At 45.3% G+C, this 22832-nt stretch overlaps 1 pseudogene; it reads right to left on the bottom strand.

The window, feature by feature from the left end:
* Nucleotides 1-2250: 2250 nt before the first annotated feature.
* LOC144166049 (uncharacterized) lies at nucleotides 2251-15684 on the bottom strand (annotated as a pseudogene).
* Nucleotides 15685-22832: the final 7148 nt, after the last annotated feature.

Genomic DNA, 22832 nt, shown 5'->3' with positions numbered 1-22832 from the left:
CACGTACGTACAAACCACGACGCGGCAAGGCACACACGGGACAGGTGACGATAAGCGGCTTCTTGATGCACTACAGCACATTCGTAACACAAATCGCCTACAGAGCTGTTTGTTCTCGGCAACCTCGTTGTCGCTCGACAGCGCAGCAGCGGTGGGGAAGCGAGCGCGGCCATATTAGAAGTAGGTCTCCTTTCAAACGTACGTCGCAGGCGTCACACAAACGACGAGACGCCATTGGTTGCGGATGAACACAAAATCCTTTTGATCTTGAAAAGCCGCTGCAGAGTTAAGCTGTCACCAACTATAGAGTGTTATGTATGCCTAGCTCAAGGAGCTTGTCCGTGATAGTATGTGGATATAGCCCCAGTGCTGCCTTGTATGTCTTGCGGATGATTGCGTCGAGCCTCTGGCGCTCGGCTGATTTCCAATTCTGGAAGGCCGCGATGTATGCAATATGGCTGATTGCAAAAGATTGCACAAGGCGGGAAAGGCTTGCTTTCCTCATGCCTGCGTATCGGGTGGACACCCTCCGGATGAGTCTGGTGGCTGCCGATACCTTTATTTCCAGTTTGCTGATGGTAGAGCCATTCCTTCTGTTCACGTCCAGACGAAGCCCGAGGACACGCAGGGTCTTGGCATGTGGAACTGCAGTCCCGTCTCTTGTTCGAAGGGTGATGATGCTTGTGGTTGTAGATGTACTGGCGCATTTCTCTCGTGGTGGTAGGATGAGTAGTTCAGATTTTGAAGGAGAGCAGGTTAGACCAGTACCTCTCAGCCGATTTTCTATCACGTCAATTGCCTGTTGTAAGGTGGCTTCTATGTGGCCATCGCTGCCCCCCGTCACCCACAGGTTGATGTCGTCGGCGTATATTGTGTGCCTGACGTCGGGGAGTCGAGCAAGCCTGTTTGCCACGTCAATCATTACCAGGTTGAACAGCATGGGTGAGATTACCGACCCCTGCGGTGTTCCGACGCTACCCAACGACTTTGTGGGGAGCTGGATATCCCCCCGCATGAATTGTTGTTGTTCGGTTCGACAGGAAGTCTTTAACGTAGCAGAAGGTCCGTTGTCCCATATTAAGGTGAGATATTTGTTCCAGGATTGCCGAATGGCGGATTCGATCGAACGCACTTTGGAGGTACAGGCCTAGGACTGCTCTGTTGTCGAGGGTGTTGGTCGATTGGTCTATGACTTCGTGTGTAAGTAGCAGCATAGCATCTTGTGTGCTTAGTTTCGCTCGGAAACCCAGAATTGTGTTTGGGTACAATCCTTCATTCTCTAGGTATAATTGCCATCGGTTAAGCAGCACATGCTCCAGAACTTTGCCTATGCACGATGTGAGTGAGATGGGACGCAGATTGTCGATGTTCGGAGGCTTTCCGGGTTTAGGAATAAGGACTGTTTTCTCTTCATTCCATCTTTTGGGCAATCGGCCACTGCTCCAGCATTTGTTGTAGAAGCGTGTTAGTGCAGAGATGGCATTATCGCTTAGGTTGCGGAGAGCTTTGTTCGTGACCTTCTCGGGTCTGGCTGCTGAATTGCTGTTGATCGTTTGCAATACTGCCCTTACTTCCCATTCCTCGATGTCTCTGTCGAGGAGGTCGTTGCTTGCTCCCGTGTAGTCTGGGAGAGGTTCGGGGGGGTAGCGGGCAAGTATTTGTCGTTTAGACGTCGGCAGAACTCGGCTTCGCCAAGTTCTTTCTGAGCTCGGTGTATGATGCGGGCAAGTACGTGGTGTTTAGCTACCATGAATGTAAACAACATGACAAAATTTATTCTTACAGGTTGTGTCCTCCACAACATCTGCATTTACAACGGTGACTCACCTGATAGTCTAGTTAAGGACATGCATCTGAACTCTCAGGGTACTAGTAATCAGAACCCTACTGCAGCCAGAGTCCGCAGTGGAACATCTAAGAAAGACAGCCTCTTACGGGCATTCGGAGAAAAGGTAAACGAGAAAAAGAAGTCCAAGTTGGGGCTAAAAAGCAGGCAGCCACAAAATCTGTCGCAATGCAAGCATAGTGCTCAAACATGAAATGTAAGCTTGAAGTAACGTTTAGGCAGCGTCTGTTTTTAGCAATGTACAGGAATATTCTTGTTGCGTATGAAATAAACCGTCATGAAATCATTTTCCTCCAAAGTGCACCTCTTTATTGCTTGAGCCGCAGGGCCTCGCGGATGAAATGAAGTTTTTCTTCGTGCATCTCGCAGCGCTCATGGCGTTCTTGGATGCGCTGAGCTCGCCGCTAGGCGCGCCTCTTCTTTTCTTCGTCCACCTCTTCCCTGTGAGCTGCTCGCTCTACATTAATAGAACGCAGTTGGTCAAATAAATATTGCATCTGCAGCATACAACTGGTACTAGCGCGAACTCCCTCTTCTTGACCTCTGATGGCCCTTTCGTGCTTTGCAAACTGTCTGAACCACGCCCCAGAGTACTGGAGCTTTCAGGTGAAGTCGAGGGTACATCTGCTCAGCTGCTGGAGCTTAAAGAAGTTGCCTTGTACGTCCCTCCAAAAGGGTGCCTTTGGACTTCGGGTTCGAGGCTATCATCATTGCTTTCAATATTTCGCATTTCATCGTCGAATGGTACGGGGCTGAGCAACTGACTTGTTATTATCACACGCTTTTTCTTTTGCCTCATTACCCCTTTTTACGCGATTGTCATTGCTGTGGCGTTTTATTCCATCCAAGCTCATCAGCCAGATCGTTGGAAACCTGTTTAAAAAGAATCTTCTTCTTGTTAAACTTCTTCAAAGGGCCAACTTCAGGGAAGTATTTGCAGTGTTAGTCTAATAGGTCTTTTGTTTTCCGTGGTGTCCACTGAGAGGCTGAAACAGAAACAACGCTAGTTTACTTAAACCACATGTGTCCGGCAGTGCATTCCCTTATGAAAATCAACTTTTCTCTTGTACTTCCTTTGCGTTTACTCTGTGTTTCCTGAGTTTCCCTTCTGTTGACTTTTACTTTGAATTGACCAAAGAACATAAAACGTCTATAGCCTCTGTATAAACTATGGGAAACAGGAATGTATAAATTACCTTTTTTTCCTGGAGTTTATAAAAAAGTAAATTGGTGAAGAACTAGTCTAACTAGCTCCAGCTAAAAAGCAAACTGAACTCTTTTCTCTGGGCCGCCGAATATGGAAAGTAAGAATGGGCACACGTTCTCTATATTTAAGCATTTCAGAGCCTCTGTAGGGAGGTCCTAGTGTAAAAAGAGGTATTTAATTGACTCATATATATAAGATATTTGCAATCCTTTCTTAACCTGAGTTGCATCAGAGAGGAAATAGTGCAGTTTGCTTTTTGAAAGCGATCATTATATTTAATTTCGCACACCATTATGATAATTGAAGCACCGTAAAGCATTTCCTTCTGGTTTTCTTTTGAACTGACTACAGGGAATTAAAAGTAAATAGACTTTTTATAGACGGTTGGAAACAGGAAGTCATGAACGGCCTCGGTTTTTCCTCTAGTCTATAAAAAGCAAATTGCTCTCGAACTAGTCTAAATAGGTGCTGCTAAAAAGCGAACTGAGATTTTGTCTCTGGGCCGCCACATAGGGAAAGTAAGAATGGGCACACGTTCTCGTTATTTAAGCATTTCAGAGCCTCTGTAGGGAGGTCCTAGTGTAAAAAGAGGTATTATATAAGATATTTGCAATCCTTTCTTAACCTGAGTGGCATCACATAGGGAATAGGGCAGTTTGCTTTTTGAAAGCACTCATTATAATTAATTTGACACACCGTAATACCTAATTGAAGCACCGTAAAACATTGCCTTCTGGTTTTGCTTTCAACTGATTACAGGAAATTAAAAGTAAATAGCCTCTGTATAGTCGGTTGGAAACAGGAAGTCATGAACACCCTGTTTTCCTACAGTCTAAAAAAATAAATTGGTGTCGCACTAGACTAAGTAGCTGCTGCTAAAAAGCAAACTGGACTTTTGTCTCTGGGCTGCCGCTTATGGAAAGTATGAATAGGCACACGTGCTCATTATTTAAGCATTTCAGAGCCTCTGTAGAGAGTTTCTTAATAGTCTAGAAAGAGGTATTTATTGACACATATATATAGGATGTTTGCCACCCTTTCTTAACCTGAGTGGCATCCCAGAGGGAATAGTGCAGTATGCTTTTTGAAAGCAATCATTATAATTAATTAGACGCACCATTATGCCTAATTGGAGCACCGTAAAGCATTGCCTTCTGGTTTTCTTTTCAACTGATTACAGAAAATAAAAGTAAATAGCCTGTGTATAGACTGTTGGAAACAGGAAGTCATAAACTGCCTATTTTTTCTTCAGTATATAGAAAATAAAGCGATGGCCGATCACGCTACTTCACAACTCTGAAAAAGTAAACTGCACTTTTTTTCTGTAACGACGCACATAAGGAGCAAAGGTGTATACCTACTCCTGATATTTAAGTGTAATCGTAATATGTCTTCTGCCCCATCAGCATTGATTCCCAGTCATATCCTAAACAGCTGTGCAAGCATTTTAAGCACCCTTAATTGCCTTGCAGGGTGGTCACAAAACTATCCGACATCATCACCCTGAGTTAATTCAGCTAGCAGTCTTTTCCATATTTTCCCTCACTCCGCAGCAGTGAAAGTCACTTGGCTAGCTTTCGACTTAAGATACCGAGCTCAGGCGGTCAATCCGGAGCCCTCCACTACTGCGCACCTCATCGCCTGTGTAGCGTCGGCGCCTTAAAGTTTGTAATCAAACAAATCAATATTCCTCGCATACATAAGTGACGTTGTGAATACCGTGAACTGTCTACGATAACAACCGTAGAACTGCAGTGTGTAATACATTGGATCCCGCAATGAGCACACGCGCATCTACGTTCTATCTAAAACAGGTGAAAACAGTTCTTTCAAGGGAAAAGAACTCTGTACTCGTAAACGAAGAGGCCCTCAGTCCAAGGCGCCGCCGCCTACACTAACTAAACCAACAAACGAAGAAAAAAAGAAAGACAATATGAAGCGCCGAATAACGAGTCATTTCTACTGCACAAGCACAGAAAAGGAAAGAACGAGCATAACACTGCTTCACGTCACTACAAAAAAAAGAGAGAACCCTAACAAATTAGTGAGCTGGCGTGCCACTTTTTACACTCCTAACCACTCTCTCGCTAACAAAAGTATTTCTTTTAAAGATGTCAACGCGTTCGCGGACCATGTCTCTCAAACGCAAGCGCCTCGCCAATATCCTGCGGGCGAAAGCACATCCCGTACTTCAAAACAGTTTTGAAGGATTCGACTTTCCAGAATTCTTCCATCTTCTCTTCTCCTGTTGTTCACTGAAGCCGGGAAGGGTCCGAAGGGCGTGGGCACGCCGACACAAAAGACATGCGTCATCCTCCTGCGCACTCGGCGATAACCAGATTTTGGTGCCTCGGGCACCCTCCCATGCTAACCGAAAGTGACCACGCTGTCGCGAATCTCTAGTACGCTGCGTCGCCACCGTCGCCTGCGGCACTAATCGCCAACCTCGTGACCTGGCCGGAGTTCGGTTACCTGCGATATATTACTGCTGCTAGAGGGGCTGGTAATAATTCTATAAAAAAATCATTTTAAATATTAACATAGGATTCACACGCCCCCGTCGGTTTTTTTAATGTAGTGTATCAATATTTTCACGTTCAATTATCACAAGAATGCATAGCTGTACCTTAGCCATCGCCAAGCGAGTTGAAACCAAGACAAAGTCGCTTGTTCTAAAGCCCGGATGTGCGGGGTCCCGCGTGGTGCGGGCGTTGTGAGTGTTCTGTACAAATTAAAAGCTTTGTTTGTGTTGTTGGTGATTTATATGCCATGTGCGAATCATTTCAACGAGCATAGAAGGTCAGACAGTGCAGTGCAACTGGCGATACATCGAATGTATTGAAGGAAAAGCCATCTTGTGCGCTCTTCTAACGCGGGTGAACATCCTTTGTGTGTCCGTGTTGTGTCTTTGCGCTGTGATCGTACGATAAAGAAGCTTGCAAAGTGTGGTATTACCATACCTTGGTGAAATGTGTTAGCAAGGCTTTGGAATCAGTCAAATTCACAACGCTGGGAGCCCCGCCGGGAGCAACGTTATATATACACAAGGTAAGTTCATTATTTCCGTACCTGTACACCCGCCCAATTTTTTACCAATATCACGGGAGCGTCGACCGTTCGTTCGATCAGCACCGTATGATGGAGCGATACGACAAACCCGGCGAGAGTAGCCGCAGGCGCATCAAGCAAAGGCCACCGCCTTCGTCGTCCGCTAAGCTGCTCCGAGAGCAGACGGTCCCCCCTATTTTTTTATTCGCTTATCACACTCCGTCCAACCAGCCGTTAGCGGTACGAAGAGCGCAAGTGAAAGCGATGGTAACAGCAGTGCGGGGTGGCTGTCTGCTCTTGGAACAGCCTAGCAGACGACGGCAGCAGCGGCCTTCGCTTTTAAAGCGCATGCGTCTCCTGTAGCCGAGTTTGTCGTATCGCCCCATCATACGGCGCTCATCGACGGAACGGTCGACGCTCCCGTGATATTGGTAAAAAATTGGGCGGCTGTACAGTTCATCATGACTAATGTTGGGCAGTCCTACCTGCATGGCTATACTGAATACTTGGTTATTTGTCGCTATATAAACAGTGTTTTAAAGCAAAGCTTTTTACCTCTACCCCCCAAGGGTTCTTTCGCGACCGATGGTGTCACCAGAAAACTCCCGCGAACAAATAAAATAATTTCCTATCGCCACCCGGATTTGAACCTGTAACTAATAGAGTACCAAAGCGAGAGCCCGTTGTCTTACCGATTTAGCTACGAGCCCATGCGGAGACGGGGAAGGCAGGTGGTGTACTCACCGAGCGCAAATACGGGTTTACCCCCTGCATTCTTGCTGAAGGCCAGTTCATAGCGTCACGCAGCCTCTCGCGCCGCTGTGCGCTCCGCCAACGGCACGTCTAGCGGTCCTGCGCGCGCCTTGCGGGTGTGCTAGAAATTACAAAATTAAAGAACGCTCACACCAACGCATGTCATCTCACTTCAAGTACTCCAGTGTCCTAAAGCCAATGGCCTCCAATGTTTACGCAAGAAATCACAGCTCCTTGTCATCCACCCTCACACCAAGCGACACATCAAGGAACACATTCAAATACTTCTTGATGACCAGCACAGAATTTAACTCCGCTTGATGTATTCCCGGACTCTTGGTGACAAGAACAAAAGATTCTCCCTTTGCTTCAAAATACGAACCCCTCCAATGACACGGGATGCCGGCAAGGCCGGGCTCAAGCGCTCCACCCCATCCTCGGTGGGGATCATGAAGCCGTCTACACAGACGCCTCACAACATCAACAGCAGCAGTACGCCATCATTGTGGCTACCTCCAGAACTAACCTCCTTGCGTGTGCTCACTCAAGACCCAAGACAAGAAGCAGACATCACCTTGGCTCTCAGTCAACAAGGGGTTCAGAAGGTAGTCACCGCTTCCCAAAGCCTACCAAAATTACCAGACGGGTTGGGGGTCCCGACTTGCACTGCGTGTGCTAGAAAAACACTCTCCAAACGGCTCCATTCAGCTCATCTCGACACCCGCTCACGCTTCAAAGGAGGGCACCGAACACGGCCACCAACAAGCCTGCGGTTTTACCCCCCCCCCTGCCTGGATATGGAGCTGCACGAGGACAGTCACGCGCTCGTCACGTTCAGGGACATAACCCAGCATTATGGACTTCAGAGACACACCCTACCTTCGCCTTACCCTGACCTTTCCGGAGAACAACAAACTACCCCACGGCTCATACAATCCAGGTCCTTCCGCACCCGTGTCTTTCCTCATGCACCGGAATCGCTACGACGCTCAATGTAAATTTTGCTCAGAAGTATGAACACTCCGCCACATAAGCGGGGTGTGCGACTTTAGCCCTGAGCACCCTCCTCTCTTTCCGTCAGCTACCCAATAAAAGCAATTGGAGATGGTGCTGTCCAGCCCCTCTCCGCCTACTCAGCTTCAGCTGGTGGACAGGCAGCGAGCACTGCCTATGGGCTCCAGTGGAGAAGGAACCACTCCCCTGGGCCGCACTCTGGGCCGTTCATAAGTCTGAAAAGAAGTATTTCTTCCTCCTCCCCCTCCTCCTCCTTCCATCTATGCCGCCGATCTCGTCGCCTGCGTCCGCGGCGGCAGAAAAGGAGAACTCAGATAGTCTAACGCCGGGTTTGAGATTCCTTTGATTTTGTAAAAAAAGTTTCCACTTATGTGCTACACCAATAAAACTCAAACCAACCACCGTGTATTCATCATGCACTGATTTATTACTTACCAAAAAGATCTCTTTAAAGTAACAACTCGGTGTGGTTAAGTGCATTTCACTTTTCTCTGGCTTCACTCTTTGTAGAGTGACGTGAGAGAATATAAGTGACGGCTCATGGGTCATCGTTGTGACTGCCGTTTACAGCTTTGCTTTTCAACCACATTCACATGGTGAATGGGCTTGAATTTTAAATGCGAATGCATTTCTTAGTCGGGGGTTGTCGTGCTCCGTCGGCGTGCGCCTGCATTCCTCCAGCGCGAGCGCACGTGAGCGCGCGCCTCGTAGTTCTGCCTTCGTCGTCGTCGTCGTCGTCTCGGCGCGGCGGACCCGCGCCGCTACAGTCGGGGGTTGTCGTGCTCCGTCGGCGTGCGCCCGCAGGTGTTATCTCTCCGCGCTCCTCCTCGCCCCTAGCAACAGCTGTGGCGCGCCTAGAAACCGGAGCAGGTGGTAGCTCGGGCGGGAGTAGCGGAGGGCAAGGGGAGAGGAGGAGCGCGCTCGGGCGTGTGAGGGCGCTCGCATCGCGGAGCTCGGGCGGAGTAGCGGAGCGTGAGTGGAGAGGAGGAGCACGCTCGGGCGTGTGAGGGGGCTCGCATCGCGGAGCTCGGCGGGAGAGAGAGCTCGCACGCGGGGCGGGCGTGTTGCGCGGGTCTCTCTCTCCTCTCCGCGTACCCTCTCTCCGCTCGCTGCGCTCGGAAAATGTATATAAAAGCAGTGGAGCGCACGCCTCTCTCCGTTACTGCTTGCCGCAGCGCACTCATCGGTGCACCCAATGCATTCGCATTTCCGCACGATCCCTTTCGGGGAGGTGGGAGGAGTTTTTTTTATGCCTGCCATCTCGAGAGCTACCTAAAAGGTATGATTTCACTTCAGCCTTTCAAAAATACTGCACGTAAGTGTAACAAATTGCAGGGGGATCGTATTGTAACGGCACATACCTTTTTGACGTCAATCAGTATTTTATTGTCTTCCACGCTGCTGTATTGCTTTCCGCAGAAGCTAGGGTGTATAGCATAAAGAACACAAAGCATCTTTAAACAAGTCTGATGCATTATCTTGACACGCTGAAGGCAAGCAGACACTTTGGCTTTAAAACCAATGCAGAAAAAAAATCGCGCCAATCCACCCCGTGAATGTGGTTGGAAAGCAAAGCTCTAAACGGCACGCACAACGATTACCCATGCGCCGTCACTTAAATTCACTCACATCGCTCTACAAATAGTAAAACCAGAGAGAAGTGAAATGCACTTAACCACACCATTTATTACGACGAAGAGGTATTCTTGGTTAGAGTAAATCAATGCATGATGCTTGAACGGTAGTTGGTTGATTTGTATTGGTGTACCACAAGAGTGGAAACTTTTTTATATAAAATTAAAGTAGGCTCCAACACGTTGTTAGACGATCTGACGTCTCCGTCTTTGCACCGCGGACGGAGGCAACGAGATTTGCGGGAAAGACGAAGGAGGAGTAGAAGGGGGAAGAAATACTTCTGTTTGGGAAGTAACACACGCATTATGCGCGGCCTCTGTTCTGTCCACCCGCTGAAGCTGGGTAGGTAGAGAGGGCCTGGACAGCAGCACCTCCAATCGATCTGGTTGGGTAGTTGACGGAAAGAGAGGAGTCTGCTCAAGGCTAAAGTCGTACACCACGATTACGGGGCGGAGTGTTCCTACTTCTGAGAAACATTTGCATTCAGCGTCGTAGCGATTCGGATGCATTAAGTGAACACGCGTAGGCTGTGGGAAGGAGCCCTGATTGTATGAGCCGTAGGGTAGTTGTTCTCTGGAAAGGTCACGGTAAGACGAAGGTACGGTCTGTCTCAGAAGGCGATAATGCTGGGTTATCTCTCTGAACGTGACAAGCGGGTGACTGCCCTCGTGCAGCTTCATAGCACGGGAGGTAATAGCGCAGGCTTGTGGGGTGGGCGTATTCGTTGCCCTTTATTGAAGCATGAGGGAGTGTCCAGATGAGCTGAATGGAACCGTATGGAGAGTGGTTTTTTAGCACGTGCAGTGCAAGTCAGGACACCCAACCCGACTGGTAATTCCAGTTGGCTTGCTGGCAATCGGTGACTACCCTCCGAACCCATGGTTGAGTGAGAGCCAGGGCGATGGCTGCCTCTTCTGCTGCCGTCATGTCTTGGGTCCTAAGCGAGGTACACGCAAGGAGGTTTGTTCGGGAGGTAGCCACGATGATGGGGTATTGCTGCCCTCGATGTTTGGAGGCGTCTGTGTGGATAACTGCATGATCCCCACTGGAGGTGGTGTTTAGCGCTCGAGCCCGTGCTTTCGGGGACCCTCGTCACGTGAGGGGTTCATATTTCTAAGTGAAGCGAGATTCCTTAGTTTCCGTCGCCAAGAGTCTGGGAGTACGTCGAGCGGAGTGATATTCTGGACTGCCCAGCCAACCTGGTGAAGCATGCGGTTACCCACCCCAGTTCTGATACGGACCTTCTGGTTAGAAAGATGGCCTTATATCAGGTCTTCCACCATGTTGTGGAGCCCTGCGCTAAGCAGCCTCTGCGTGGACGCACTAATGAGAAGACCAATGGCCTGCTCGACTTGCTTTGTATTCAATATATAAGCATCTCTATGTCCTCCTTGTCGAGAAGAATACAGTGGGTTGACGTAAGTGACTGTGAAGAAGACAAAAGCTTCAATTAATCGAAAAGTAGCGGATTCCTTTAGGCCTCGCTACTTGGGGGCAACTCGCCTGATCATGTGCACAATTGAATAATGCTGTTGTTGAGGCGCTGCAAGGAGACGTCACTCTTGGTGTTAGCCTGGAGATGTAGGCCCGGGATCTTGATGCTGGGGCTCAGAGTGATGGCCTGGCCATCAAGGAGTATTTGAATGTATTCCTTGATTTGGCGTGAGGGCAGGCGACAAGGAGCGGTGATTTTTTACGAGAACGCTAGAGGCCACAGGCGTTAGCACATTGGCGAACTGGAAGTGAGATGCCATGCATTGGTGTGAGCGTCCTTTAATTTTTGTAACTCTTAGCACATGGGCAAGGTGCGACAATGGCCGCTAGATGGGTTTGAGTGGTCGCGTGACGCTTTCACGTGGCATTCAGCGAGAACGCAGGGGGAAACCCATAGATGTGCTTGGTGAGTACACCACCTGTCTCCCCCATCTTCGCGTGGGCTCATAGCGTGGGCACATAGCTAAATCGGTAAGAGAAACGGGCTCTCGCTTTGTTAGTCTAGTTCCAGGTTCGATTCCCGGCGGTGCCAGTAAATTCTTTTTGTTCGCTGGAGTTCGCAGCGAACAAAACCAACGGTCGCGAAAGACAAATACCAGCGGTCGCGAAAGAACCCTCGCGGGGTTGAGGTAAAAAGCTTTGCTTTAAAAAACGTGCTGCGTAGTAAAAAAGCTAGTAGTTAGAAACAGACTGCAGACTTTTGTCATATATTAGTCTTTTACCACAAAGTGCCAATCCTCTGCACGTATTCTTCACTGAATTTATTTTTTGCCAATTTTTGTCTCAGGTACTAGGCAGCTTCTGCTAGAACATATACAGGTGTCAAACTTTGAAACCTATCAATACCGGTTTTGAATTAAGCTCGACTTGCTAGCATAAACTGAACTCTGCCAATGCTTCTAATCAAAACCTGCTGACTGCCTTTCTCATCGCAATTTGGAATAAGTTGGACTGAATGTGGTGTGAGTAATAGCAAAATCACTGAATAACATGTTGGCTGAACTGGCAGCAGACGTGCCACTGGCTGATGCTAGACCGTCATTGAGCGAGGGCTTAGTCAATCTGTTGTGACAAATGTTCTGCCTCTAGGGATCACCCAAACGATTGGTGGGCATGGTATCACTATACTGTTTTAGTGCTGATAATGCACAGAGAATGTCGCCAAGCAAAAGAACAAAAAGATTTCAAGTTAAATCTCATTTGCAGCCACTCTGCTGTTCTTTCCCATCACCAAACAAGACTGCTTTGTGTTCTCCTTGTGTGTAAACTGGCATCAGGTGACCTTGGTATACTGGGACAGCCCTCTGACATTGTTACGATTAAGGCATTTTTGCCTTATTCGATGACAGCTGCTCTTGTTTTTGATTATTAAGTTGTGGTTTTAAAAATTACACTCCGGAAAGCATTATTTTCCTTCTCTTTTTTCTTTCGATGACTACAGGGAATTAGAAGTCCATAGAATATATATAGACTGCTGGACAGGCCTGAAGTCATGAACTGCCCGTTTTTTTCCTTTTATGGAAAGTTAAAATATGGTAATTTTGTAACAAGCAACATATTACGCATTGTTCCTTGTGACACTGCATCCTTGGAGCAAAACACTTTATTTGAGGGTTTGTGAGGCACTAGACTCCGTCAGTGCTCGATGCTGGTACGTCGTTTCCTGCCACATCTATCAATTTGTGAACCAAGAATTATGTAAACTTTCTGATGCCCTTAATTCTACAGTTGCCTCACAATCACTTCATATAGTATGTTCCCAATTATGTAAACTCTATTTCTACTTTCTTTTTTAAAACTGTTATGCTTTCAACCTGAAGCATGCTTTCCTACATATTTTTGCAGGTGTGCTCGTCTTAACTGCGGCGTGGTGCTCAGGAAAACATATACTTATGGGGCGAAATTCTGGAATAAAAGTGGCCTGATAATGAATGGATGTACTAGTGGAAGAAATGTGAGATGTATAAGCGGAAAATGCTGTCAGTGTCCCAAACATGGCTGGGTCCCTCTGAGAAAGGGCCAAGGCATTATGGACTAAGGCATTTTCTGCACACTGTTTGTTCCTTCAAATGTTTTAGGATAGTACATTCAGAGTAAATTCAAAGGTAGTACATTGGGAGGCAATTCACAGGAAGTACAATCCGAGCCAGTTCAAAGGAAAGACATTCAGAGGTAATTCAAAAGAAGAACATTCAAAGTATATTAAATAGCAGTGGCCAATTCTCAATTCAGAGCCAACTCAAAGGAAACTTCCCTTGTACTGCTTCTGGGATATTGATGGGCAATTGACTGTGAGTTGAAAGGAAATAAAAACTTTCATAAAGGTTAGGAGGAAGCTTACCTGTGCCACCTTTTTTTCCTTGTGGCGCTGGGCCTGTTCCCATTTCGCCAGCGTTTGACGAATATGGTGGTCTCTGCACATAAAAAATAAGTTGCTACTGTAAAAAACTCTGCCGAGGTGCGTATTCTGTTCGACGTGATATGAATATCTTGTTCTCTTCGCGTAAGTAAACGTCTCCCAAAACGATGGATGGAGCATGTCACCAGCCCTTGCTGAACTCAAACATAAACAGGTTTGTCTTGCATACTCAAACAGGCATACAAACAAATAAGAAGTGACGATAAACGACAAAATAGAAAGACGATAAAGAAACGAAAGAGCGGCGCCGTGACGCTCACGTACGTAAATTACGGGCTCCGTCCTCATCCGTCATTCCCTCAGACACCGCGACGCTGCCGCTACATGGACTGGTTCATTCAGCACAAGAATTTAAAGGGACACTGAACTATTTGTAAACAATGCGGGATTACAAGCGCGAATTGTAGTTCGTAGTCCATAGCCCATGTTTCGACCACTCTGACAGCGTTTACGCGAATTTATTCATTATAAAAATTAATTCTAAAATGCTCTCCTCCTCTCTGCATCCTCGCCCATTTTCTGTGGCGCTTTCGTTTGACGTCAGGAGGAAATGACTTGGCTTGACTGCGCTACTGCATGGATCGCCGACCTTCCGACAGAGGCAGTCGGTCCAGCGTTTATTCCGCCATCTGCCGACTGGTCGTCGCAATTCGTTCGCTATATTGAAACTAAGCCACGACACGTTTATAAATGGAAGAATGCGTGTTTTCTTAGTTTGCTAGTGTGTACACTGTATAGAGCTCCAAGTTCAGATAGCTCGACACAAGCGTTGCACAAGCGCACATGCGACGCTTCGCTAACTGGTACGACAGTAGGGAAATATGAGGCGACTTGAAGGCGGTAGAAGTTAGCGAAGTCAATATAGGTACTAAGGAAATAAAATCAACCGAAACTTTTGCCGTACAGCTTAAAACTAGAGAGAAGTGAGCACTTTTTTGCCCTGGGTGAACACGCACAGGGGTCAGCAGCACGTTTATGCGTCTGCGAAGGCTTTCCCGTCTAAGAATTGCAATTGCTAGACGTGAGATATTGTAGAAATTTGGGGGACGCTGACTGCACGAGTTCTACACAGCTAATAGTCACCTTAGCTGCTTGAAATGATAAAAATAAATAAAAGTGTAAACTGCTCATACATTATATACCTCATATTTCAATCGCCAGCAGTGCTGGCCCGTGGCCGAGTGGTCTAAAGTGCTAGGCATGTTGTTTTCCGAGTTGCAAGTTTGAATTCCACAGGGTACATTATTTTCTGTAAGTTGTTTTTTTCGTTTTCGGCCAAAGTTTTTTATACTCAGATCACCATTTTTGGGCTGTAACGTTCACTGCTTCACGAACGAGTTCGCAGAAAGCGCGCAGACTGACGGACTGACTGATGCGCTGGCGAGTTCTCGTTGGCGTGCTGTTTCCATAAGCACCGACTGCTTGCGGCCAGTGGGCACAGGCCAGAATCAGCAGACGCTTGGCCTAGTGCGAACACGCTTTTTACGATACAGGCATGAGTGAGGCAAGCTAAAAATATGGGGGAAAGCGCATCGCATTTGAGCGTTTGCGGTAACGCGGAGGGAATCATCCACTGCATATGCCTCGGCTAGTGCATGTTACGATTCCAAGCCGTCTTGGTAGCCTTACCTGAATAATTTTACAGCCAAAATCATGACAGAAGCGCGGTGTGCCGATTACTGAAATATCGAGAATGCCCATCCAACAATAACGTCGAATGTCAAGCATGTTGGTGTACAGAACCGAAACCGAAACTTGTTTGAATGCTAATCTTGGACTTCGTCCAATCATCATCACCTCTTCCCGACGTCACAGCGTTTAGTTGGTGCGGCCGCCGCAGACCGCGCATGGTAGTTTTTCTTAGTTCGGGCTTTGCAAAATAAAAGCGACTTATCAACCAGATAAACGATGAAAAGTGTGTTAATTTGAACCTGTCTACGTAGTGCAAGCAGAAACGGGAGCTTGATAAATTTACTTCATGGTCCCTTTAATAGAAAGTTGAAACAAGTATTACAAAATATAGCCTCTTGCCTAGTAGTTATTGGCGCTTACTGTCGGGATCCTCGTCTATGCCCTCCCGCGCGGCCAGGGCATCGATAACAACTGTAGTGAGCACAAACAAAGCCGTTAGATTGACGCTGTTACCGTTCGCAGCTAATTTTGGTGGACACGATGCTTAACTGGTGTAGCGCGTAGTGGTGACCCCTTTATCATGGACATGAAAATCCGCTTGGCTTCTTCATTTTTCGCCGTGCGGAAGGCAGTCATAAAACCACCGGCACGTATCTGGCAAAACTGGCGCGGAAAGGCTGCGTGGGGACAACGCGAGCGCGAAATGTTCCGGGAAGCTTGCGCGGGAAAAGTTTGTTCACATGACCCTTCCCATCACGCCCTCCCCCTCTTTACTCTGCTCCTGGAGCAGCTTGAATGTTTCATTCGCGGAATGAAAACACGTCCCCGTTACTCCCGTGTGCTGCTCTGGCTGCTCGCTCCACTGGCCCCTCTTTGCCCAATGGAATTCGCCAATAGTATATAACCTAGAGGTACTGTGAGCACCACTCCGCGTAGGTAATTAGGAATACGTGCGGAATGCCCTGTACACCGGGTGATTTTTCGGAATTTAGATTAAGAAGTACCGAATGTATTTGTTATGCCACTTTGCGGTGGTTTTCGGCAGGAAAACGTTTCAAACGCACAGGATAGAAAACATAGAAACCGAATACGTTGCTCTCAGAAAAAGACGTTTTGTCATTTTTTCTGAAGTTGAACGCCGCGTCCCCCATTCACATCAATCCAGATATTCAATAATAGCCGAGTATTCGAAACCTTTCGAATATTCGAAATGTTTCTAATACATAGTTTTTGAAGCGAATACGAATATGACATAATTATTATTCGAGTAATATTCTAATTTTTCGAATATTCGCACACCCCTACTTTCTATTGAAATTTCAGTAGTTTTGTACCCGGCTATGTGGCATATTTCCGGACTGAATATTAGTTGCCATAGACTTCATAATGGTTCTCAGTCGGGAAATTTGCAACTTGCTTTAGTGCATTTATTTGCAGAACTTCTTTAGTATGTGTACTCTGATTTCTCTTATTAGAAGACGCTCTGTACACCAATTATCTACTCTCGTGAAAATGATCAGATATGCTGGTGCTACTTTGATCTTGTATTAAACCACTTCGTAACATTTGCTTTCATTAGAAACGAACAAACAATAAACACCTCCCAGCTGAAATTCTGATATTTTTTTCCTTCACTCCTGATATCTCGCATTCATGAAGTTTCGACTCTACAATGTCCCTGGCATCAGCTCAAATGTTGTTATATGAGCTTTTCCCTTTACAGGCGCGTATACTTGAATTCCTCACAAATGTGTTAAGCTTGGAAACAATCTCACTATAACCACCCCCTTCATAATCTTTGTACCTTGAAGCTTAGTGCTTCGAAAGTCGCCCTTATATCTTTAGAATTATTTTTAGTCACACTGAAAGAAAATTCAGAAAGCGCATCATGCATGACGGAGAATCTGATAGCATCTGACGACGAGAAAAGAATCGCCTAGAACCCTTTTAAGAGATCATCGAAGCATACTATACTGATTACGACAGAATACTTTTGCTAGCATGGAAAATAAACATAGATTTTTTACGCCCAAATCAACGCAAATTTTTAAGAATATAAAAAGTATTTTCAGAGCTTTGGTTTCAGGCTTACCAAGGTGAAGGAGCCAGTGCGAGATGAAACCCATTATAGGGAATAAAAAAATTGTTCGTGCATTTAAGGTAAGAAACGGCTGGCCCTTTTCTTAGATTTTATTGTCAAACAAAGCCACTATTTATTAACTGAAGATTCATTACTTCAATCAATTTAATTGTTTGCTCCCGACACAAATGTAGGCTGCAGTGCCAAAGTGACCCGCTACTACAGCACGTTAATACTGAAGGAGGGATAGATTGTGCCGAACTGTGCACTGAAGTATCATAAATGCAGTACTTACACCACGTTAATATCACACGCTAAGCACAATATTAATCGTCCTTCGGCTTCTTAACAAGACATCTATTTCCTAGCTCTCAAAGGAGGAAGACTAAAACAGAATATATTTAACCCATCTCTTGTCATGTGGCAAAGTCTGGTTGTATAATAAATACTTGTGGACTGCATGTTAGAAATAAAATATAAAGGTCATCCACTCTGGAACCAACGTACAAAATTTTTTTAAAAACCCTTTTTCTGTCAAAACTGTAGGGTTGAATTTAAAACGCCAATAAATGGCTGACCCCCGATTGAAAAGTCAATGCTTTATGAACCTGACATGAACGTCAAAGCCTTTTCATGAAACAAAAATATGTCCAACTTGACCGATTTCAACGCTAGTAAGGCAGAGTATATAAGTGCTAGAATTTGCATCTCAAGATGTAAGATTTTTACTCCAGCTGATGCCCGTATTTGCTGCAACAATGAGCGCTTCCAGCTCCTGCCGCCTAATGTTTGTTGCAGTAGCTGCGCTATATTTTGTGTAAGTGTCATCGTTGTACTTTCGCCTGCACTGAGAAGTCGGAAGTCTGGAAATCGGGAAGAGCTAAATTTTACTATTGTTAATTAGGTTTTCTGTTATTGCTGTGGATTCAAGCTATGTAATAATTTTCCGGTACTCCGCATGAGCAAGAAGCACGTCCTAAATGAGCCACTAAGTGCTACAAAAGCCACAAAGGTAGCTTCAAAAATTAAGAGTTTCTCTGATGCCTTAATCGGGGAATTTGGAGGCGGGATAGGCTGTCTTTACACCTGCCTTGCGTGTTCGTTCGCCTAAATATAGTTTTATTCTGTCAACTTTCTGCATCATATCACTGGACGTCTTTTTTCGCCAGCGTTTCAGTCCTAAACTCCGAAATGCACGAATATGCTTACCCACTTACGGTGACCCAGTGGAGAAATAGCAAGTCGTGAAAATATGTTGTTTTCAACACGACCGAGCCTAAATGCTTGCCGACTGCAAGCTTTCTAGTTATTCTACACTTTTCCATAGTTCAGACGATGCCACTTATATGTGGGCACAAAGTCAGGCGTGTGCGTAAAGCATTGTATGGGTAGCATTGTCTGAAACGTCATTTCATTCCAGGAAATCTGAGAGTGCCGCACTTACAGGAAGGAGGCAGCTTAAGACTGCAGCTAATTCCCTAACTACTGCTGGGCACCACAACAGTTACGAAAGATAGATTTTATGTAGCAGATATATCCCTCTCGGGACGAAGACAGCGCCGCAACAGAATGGGATACACTGGCCGCTAAAGTTTGGGTGTGCAGAGATTCAAATACCATGTGCGCCTCTTGATATACCAACTTTAAGCAGTCCTAACTGTCTTTCTCTGTGTGTTTTGCTCTGTTTCATTTATTTATTTTTATGTTTAGGATTGTTGGAGCTTCCCGGGAGGGACAATGATTTCTTAATTTTTTTCTTTGTCCTCGTAAGCCGATATATTATCTGTAAGAGTCAAGGACTTTACTACTTATCGAACCAGCTCGCTCAAATTACGGCCGTGCGCCTTACATCATGTCCCTAACATACGTATTTGAACAAGAAGCGTTCACCGGTATACCTCCTGTTTTCTCAAGCCAAGTATCACCGATAGAGAGTTGTGTGACTGTTGGAGTCGCCCAGTTTAGAGCTCAGGCTCCAGACATTGCCCCACCGACATACCTACGGTTCGTCTTTTCTCTGTGTGTTCTCTGTCATTTTTAGGACCATGCTTAGGCACCGCCGATACGCATGCCGCATTTTCGCCTAATGGGAAGTTTAGTGCTTTCGATCCACAACCTTTTTTTGGCTCATTAGTCCTCGGCTTTTTTTTCTACCTATAATAGCCAGCAACGTTGAACTACTCATATGATTCAGAAAAACAAATTATAGATCAACGAGTCAACGAAAATTATGAGTAAACAAACCGGTAGAGCTAATGTACATTTTTGTGTCTTACGTGGTTTTTACAGCGAAGCTGTTTGGTGGTAGTAATCCTTGCGTATTTATTCGGCGTGGCCGAAAACCTGTTTTATTTATTTATTTATTTATTTATTAATTTTTTTATTTTTTTATTTGAGGCCCGGAGGCTTCACAGAAACGAGTGGTATAAAGGCGGTACGTACAGAAAAAAGCACATTGTCGATTGTCAATTGAGAGCACTTTGTACAGTCATCTTGTATCTAACAGGATCACGTAAATCAACGATAAAGGCAGCGAGATGTTTCCAGTCATTGTTGGTTGCACGAATGGAGGAATCGTGATACATGCTCGCACGGCTTGTCAGTGTACCGACTTTATGGACGTGGTCAGATCGAGAACATATGTACGAGGGACGAGTAAAAAGTGCTTGTTTCGGAATGGGTTTGTGGTGGAAAATTTTATGAAATATGCAGATGCGATAACATTTTCGACGCAGTGAAATAGCAGAAAGCTGGAGGGATATTTTTTCCGTTGTTACGCTGGCCTGTCGGGAATAATTTGACAGAATAAAGCAATTTTCTCGGTTTTGTACTGCTTCCAAGGCTATGACGAGTAAAGTTTGAAAAGGGTCTCCTGCGGCGCAGGCGATCTCGAACTTCGAACCGACTAGCGTTTTGTACAAAGTTAATTTTAGCTAGCTATGCGCAGGGGCTAAACCGCAACGCAGGTAACCACGAATGCAATTAGCATTGTTAGTTACATAGTCAATATGCGCATTCCCGGTTAGGTTGTTCAAGATATGCAGACCAAAGTTTTTGTACGTGTTAACAGGCAATAAACGACAGTTATGAAGAAAATAAAGCTTTAAATTTGTTATTTGCTGCTTCTAGTTAAGTTAAAGGCAGTTTTGCACTTTTAACGTTTATTCTCATCAGCCATTTATCACACCAGTTAGAAACGTTGTTAAGATCTTCTTAAAACCTGTGGACGCCGCTTGGGTTAGTGATTTTATGGTAGATTACACAATCTTCCGCAAAAGGCTTAATTGAAGAAAATTTAACACGAACTGGAAGGTTATTAATGTAGACCAGAAAAAGTGAGGGTCCCAGTACGCAGCCTTGCGAAACTCCCGATTTAACTGCACAAATATCAGATAAGTAATCATGAGCTGTTACATATTGTGTCCGGTTTGAGAGGCAGTCTCAGATTTATCCAAGAACGTCCTCATAAATATTAGCTGCCTCAGTTTGAGAATTAATTGGTCCCAAGAAGCGGTGTCGAATGCAGTATTTACGCGGTGTCGAATGCAGTATTTACGCTGTGTCGAATGCAGTAGTTACGCCGTGTTAATATCACATGTTAAGCACAATGTAAATCGTCCCTCGGCTTCTTAAGGAGACAACAATTTCCAATCTCTCAAAGGAGGATGACTGAAACAGAATATATAAAACCCATCTCTTGTCATGTGGCAAAGACTGGTTATAATAAAAAGTTGTGGACGGCATGTTACAAATAAAATATAAAGTTCATCACCTCAGTAACCAACGTACCAATTTTTTTAAATCCTTTTTCTGTAAAAACTGTAGGGTTGAATTTAAAACGCCAATAAATGGCTGAGCCCCGATTGAAAAGTCAATGCCTTATGAACCTGACATGAACGTGAAAGCCTTTTGCTAAAACAAAACTATGTCCAACTTGACCGATTTAAACGCTGGTAAGGCAGAGTATATAAGTGCTAGAATTTGCATCTTAAGATGTAAGATTTTTATTCCAGCTGATACCCGTATTTGGTGCAACAATGAGCACTTCCAGCTCCTGCCGCCTAATGTTTGTTGCAGTAGCGGCGTTATATTTTGTGTAAGTGCCATTGTTGTACTTTAGCCTGAACTGCGGAGTCAGAAGTCTGGAAATGGGGTAGAGCTAAATTTTACTATTGCTGATTAGGTTTTCTGTTATTGCTGCGGTTGCAAGCTATGTATATTTTTCCGGTAGAACGCATGAGCAAGAGGCAGGTCCTAAATGAGCCACTAAGTGCTACAAAAGCAACAAAGGTAGCTTCAAAAATGAAGAGTTTCTCTGATGCCTTAGTCGGGGAATTCGGAGGCGGGATAGGGTGCCTTTACATCTGCCTTGCGTGTTCTCCCGCCTAAATATAGTTTTATTCTGTCCATTTTCTTCATCATATCACTGGACGTCTTTGTTCGCCAGTGTTTCAGTCCTAAACTCGGAAATGCACGCATATGCTTACCCACTTACGGTGACCCAGTGGAGAAATAGCAAGTGGTGAAAATATATTGTTTTGAACACGACCGAGCTTAAATGCATGCCGACTGCGTGCTTTCTCACTATTCTACACTTTTACATAGTTCAGACGATGCCACATATATGAGGGCACAAAGTCAGGCGTGGGCGTAAAGTATTGTATTGGTAGCATTGTCTGAAACGTCATTTCATTCCAGGAAATGTGAGAATGCCGCACTTACAGGAAGGAGGCAGCTTAGGACTGCAGCAAATTCCCTAACTACTGCTGGGCACCACAACAGTTACGAAAGATAGATTTTATGTAACAGATAATTCCCTCTCATGACGAAGACAGCGCCGCAACAGAATGGGATACACTGGCCACTAAACTTTAATAGTGCAGAGATTCAAATACCATTTGCGCCTCTTGATAAACCAACTTTAGGCAGTCCTAACTCTCTTTCTCTGTGTGTTTTGCTCTGTTTCATTTATTTATTTTTATGTTTAGGGGTGTTGGAGCTTCCCGGGAGGGATAATGATTTCTTAATTTTTTTCTTTGTCCTCGTAAGCCGATATATTATCTGTAAGAGTCAAGGACTTTACTACTTATCTAACCAGCTCGCTCAAATTACGGCCGTGCGCCTTACATCATGTCCCTAACATACGTATTTGAACACGAAGCGTTCACCGGTATACCTCCTGTTTTCTCAAACCAAGTATCACCGATAGGGCGTTGTGTGACTGTTGGAGTCGCCCAGTTTAGAACTCAGGCTCCAGACATTGCCCCACCGACATACCTACGGTTCGTCTTTTCTCTGTGTGTTCTCTGTCAGTTTTAGGACCATGCTTACGCACCGCCGATACGCATGCCGCATTTTCGCCTAACGGGAAGTTTAGTGCTTTCGATCCACGACCTTTTTTTGGCTCATTAGTCCTCGGCTTTTTTTGCTGCCTATAATAGCCAGCAACGCTGAAGTACTCATATGTTTCAGAAAAACAAATAACAGATCAATGAGTCAACCGAAATTATGAGTAAAGAAACCGGTAGAGCTAATGTACATTTTTGTGTCGTACGTGGTTTTTACAGCGAAGCTGTTTGGTGGTTGTAATCCTTGCATATTTATTCGGCGTGGCCGAAAATCTGTTTTATTTATTTATTTATTTATTTATTTATTTTTTTTATTTTTATTTTTTTATTTATTTATTGTTTATTTATTTGAGGCC

This window comes from Haemaphysalis longicornis, unplaced genomic scaffold (genome assembly GCF_048455015.1).
Source record: "Haemaphysalis longicornis isolate Haplotype H1 unplaced genomic scaffold, Haemaphysalis longicornis Haplotype H1 scaffold_16, whole genome shotgun sequence".
In the NCBI taxonomy this organism is placed as follows: Eukaryota; Metazoa; Arthropoda; class Arachnida; order Ixodida; family Ixodidae; genus Haemaphysalis; species Haemaphysalis longicornis.
The sequence above is the reverse complement of the archived record's forward strand: the minus strand, read 5'-3'. Positions and strand labels throughout refer to the sequence as shown.